General features: G+C 36.4%; 1 non-coding gene across 1 annotated transcript; it reads left to right on the plus strand.

The window, feature by feature from the left end:
* Positions 1-994: 994 nt before the first annotated feature.
* Positions 995-1101, plus strand: LOC128291141 (small nucleolar RNA R71). The gene has a single exon (XR_008280917.1). It is a non-coding gene; the product is annotated as a small nucleolar RNA R71 (small nucleolar RNA).
* The last annotated feature ends 3372 nt before the right edge of the window (positions 1102-4473 follow it).

The following is a 4473-nucleotide window of genomic DNA, read 5'->3' on the forward strand; positions in this document are numbered from 1 at the left end:
TTGAAGTCTTTGAGGGTAGGGTGGTGGTGATTTCTTTACTGGAACTGGTTGATTCATCTTTTGTGGAAATTCTGCATCTAACAGAGTTGTTAGTTGATCAGCATCAACTGGTTCTGAAATTTCCTTGTCGAGTTTTGTAGATTCTGGTTCTTGTGAAATTGGAATTTCAACGCTCAGTTGAACTTCCTCTGAATCGTAAGCATCAGCTTGCTCCTTTTTAGCTTCGATGGTGTTGGGCTCTACTATCTTTACACTCCTCAATGTAAACGCTTTGCAATGCTCCTTCCCCAGGTTCCTTGGATTCTCTGTATCACTAGGTAAAACACCTGGTGGTATGTTCCTGAGTTCAATAGCAAGCTGACCCTCTTAATTCTCCAAATTCCTTATAGTTGCGTCATTTTTAGCCATGTATGCCTTTAATAAATTCTCTAAGCTATTGATGATTCAGCCTGAGCTGGTTTTGGGTTGGTCTAGGTTGGGCGTAAGTGTTACTGGTTCCAGCCCCTTAGTTACTCTAGGAAAAATTGGGGTGATTTCGCCATGATGGGTTATAAAAATTGGATTGCAGTCCTTGCCTTCCTCGATTTTGGTTTTGGTTACCTATGTAGTACATAGATTCTAGGTTTGATGGATATTCTTCAAACAAATGTCCTTCCCTACAGTAAACACAGGCTATATTTTCAAATTGGGTTGATGGCTATGATGCAAAACTGTTAAACCTATTAGTAGTAAGATTTTTAAGCATTAAGGATATTGAGGATACCTGAGATACGAGTGAAGTAAGAGCGTCTACTTCATGTATTCCAGCAACTCGTCTTCCTAAGCTGTTCGATTGGTTGGCCATTGGTAATTATTGCTGGCAATCCTCTTAATGATTTCATAAGCCTCATTATAAGACTTAAAAAGTAGAGCACAATTAGCAGAAGCGTCCACTACCATCCTCGTGTGAGCATTGAGACCATTATAAAATGTCTCAAGTTGGAAGCAATGTGGGATTCCATGAAGAAGGCACTTTCGTGGTAACTCTTTACATCTTTCCCATGCCTCATACAAGGACTCATCATCCATTTGTTGGAAAGCAGTGATCTCGTTCTTCAACTTAGCATTCTTGCTAGGCGGGAAATACTTCATAAGGAATCTCTCTGCTAACTCTTGCCAAGTGGAAATTGAGTTCGGTGGCAATGAGTTCAACCAGACTCGAGCTCTGTCCCTCAGCGAATATGGGAACATCTTCAATTGTAATGTATCTTTGGGTACTCTGGCTAATTTGAAAGAATCTCTCACCTCCATAAATAGTCTTAAGTGTAGGTGAGGATCTTCGGTAGGCATTCCACTGAATTGACCCACTGTTTGAAGCATATGGAACATGACTGGCTTCATTTCGAATCACAGCCTCAACTTGGTCTTCTAATACCAGATTAAGATCATTAAATCTTGCACGACATATCGTCAGAAGCTCTATCCCTATCATCAGCAATAATGATAGGATTTTGAGCAGGGTTTGCTCCATTTCCTTGGATCAAATTTTCGAATTTCATCTCTTCGGTCCTCCTCTGATTTGCTTGTCTTCTTCGCTGTTGAAAAGTTCCTTCTATCAAAGGGTCTACAGGGAGTAGGTCAATAATTCGGTCAATATTCATAAACATCTAAAATGATCACAGAAAAATTAATTAAGTTAAAAATTAAATAGAGAAAAAATAAACCAAAATCTAAATAACAAATTCACAAATAATGACTTTTAAAACAATCCCCGACAACAGTGCTAAAAACTTGGAACGACGACAATGTGCAAGTGTACACAATCGCAACAAGTAATAAAGTGACAAGTAAATGTCGAGTTATCGTACCCACAAGGACTGCGAAAAGAATTATTTATGAATGCTATTTAAAACACTTTGGTGAAGAATAATATTTTATTGAAGAGGGTGATTAGAAACTAAGATTTTAAACTAAGTATCTAAAGAAATAAATCTCAAATACACGATTTCAAAATATGATTTAATCAAGATGACATAATTGTGTTGATTTAATTACATTTCTTTAACTTAGAATTATTAAGCTCATGCTTATGCTGTTATGAATAAATTCACGGTAACTCGGTAATTTGCTAACTTATGAACATATTCACCTACACAAATCCATTCATCTCTTAACATATCCCTATGTTCATTCAAACGATTAAACAGATTTTAATAAGCAAACATGTTATGGCACATACATACTCTTTAAATTGAACTAATCTTTTGCATATCCCTATGTCAATTCAAATGATTAATAAAATCTAAAGAGCATATAAAATACTACGTGAGGTAACAAGGTATTCTTACGTTGAAACATTTTAATCACAATAATCTTGCAAATTATGCAAGGCAAGTATATCGCTAGATACATTGCTAATTTAACCTTCAGCTACGTTAGAAGAATAAACATGCACTGATTAAGTATTGTGTCCATAAATTACAATTTCAATCCATTTAAATAATTAATTCATTAGCTACCTCACAATTGTAATGTAAGAATAACTTATGCATGATTTTACTTAATAAAGCATTTTATCGAGGCCTATAACAGCATAAACACAATTTTAATAATTTAAGTAGACGAAATACAATCAAACCAAAATGAATTAAATTCAAGCTAACCTAATTAAATTAAACATTCCAACAACATAAATATTCATAGAAATGTTCATCATAACAACAACAAAAATTAAAGAGATAGGGAACATGAATAAAATCTGGTGTTTCTCCGAGGCTTTGACAAAGTTGCTCCGTTCTTTGTTCTTTGTTGTGCTCACCGATCAAGGCTTCTACGAACACTCAGTTGCTGCTCCAAATGGATGAAGAAGAACTCTTTTCCAAGGGGAGAAATTGGCACAAGAGCAAGGGAATTTAGAATGGAAAAGAAGAGAGAAAGTGAAGAGAAGAGAGAAAAGATGTGAATGCTTGAGGTGTGCTTTGAATGATCAGCCAAGAGGGGTTTTTATAGCTGAATGTGGCAGCTAAAATTTGCTAAAAATAGCAGCCAAAGAGCCACCCTTGGTAGGCCATCTATGTGGCAAAGTTGATGGCTTTAACATTGCTAAATATAGCTTGGGGCAAATCCATAAAACCACCAATTGTGGAGGGAATGCAACTTTGACCAGTCTTCAAGGGCTTCTTTACAAGCTTAATTAATCAGCTAATAAGCTTATTTGGGTCAGCATATGAATGGTTTGGGGCTGCCCAATCCTTTACTGGTTCAGTTCTGTAACGCCCCAAAAATCCCGAAACACAAAAATCCCAAAATCCTAAACTTTCTTTATTTTCAGTTTTGATAAAAATTGTGTTTTATGTTCCTAGCCATGTGATAATTATAGTAGGTCTTAATTAAGGTTTGAGTTTGAACCTAGGAATAAATGAAATTATAGTTTAATTATTAAAAGAATTAGGGTTGGCAAGTAGTTGGGCTTTTAAATAAAAATAGGGGAAAAATAGCATCAAAAAGCCTTGTGGAGGAGTGGTTAAGTGATGCCACTTAGGGAGTAGGGAGGTGGCGTTAGTAGCTAGTAAGGAGATCCAAGGTTTGAATCCTAGCTTAGTAATTCTGAAAAGTTTAATTTTGGCCTTCTAGAAGGATGGAAGTGGCGTGAAGATGGACTCCAAAGGGAGTGTTCAGAAGAGAAAACTAAGGAAAAGATCAAGGGGTTATCAGCGAGAAAATCGAGGAGATGAGAAGGGAGAAGTGATGGAGCTGAATTGGGAATTGGGCTTGGAAAATTCAGCTATAAGGGCTATAAATAGGGGTCGAATACAGGGTTGTCAGGCTACTGCCGAAATTCTTCTTCACCTTGTTGCTAGAAACCCCTTTCTCCAAAAGCCGAAAACCCTTTTCTTTTCAAGATCCAAAAAGCCGAAAACCTTTTTCTTTTTCTTTCTTTTCTTCCTGTCGATTTCTATTCTTCTCTACACAATTTTCTTTGTTTCACTTAGCTGATTTATTCTTCTACTCTTCTTTAATCTGTACCAAATAAACCTTATTCACCATACTAAGTTTGAAAAGCTGAAAAGCCGAATCTCCCAAGGGCCGAATACTCTTTGACTGAATCTAGTGTAAATGTTGCTCTTCCAATCTGTTTTCTTTGCTAGGTATCGATTATTGTCCCTTACTCTTTCAATCAACTTTGGTAGGGAATTAGCATCGGATCTCGGATCTTAGCTCACTACCGAATTGCTCTTTAGGTGTTTGCAGTTTTGGTAAGTATTCCTCATCCATTGGCTAAGGTTGGCTGAAAAGCCATAGTAAGGTAAAGGGACTTGTGTTGGATACGAGTCATCTCTTATTTCAGTTTAATAGTTAAGATTAATGCAGATCTAAGGAGTACAGGATCAAAGAAAAGCTATTAGGGATTTGTGTTCAAGGTAAGGTTAAGGTGAGGTTTTGATTTTTAGTAAGATATGTATTAAATGTGTGATTAGTCAAAGGGTGATAACA

This window comes from Gossypium arboreum, chromosome 3 (genome assembly GCF_025698485.1).
Source record: "Gossypium arboreum isolate Shixiya-1 chromosome 3, ASM2569848v2, whole genome shotgun sequence".
NCBI classification, from domain to species: Eukaryota; Viridiplantae; Streptophyta; class Magnoliopsida; order Malvales; family Malvaceae; genus Gossypium; species Gossypium arboreum.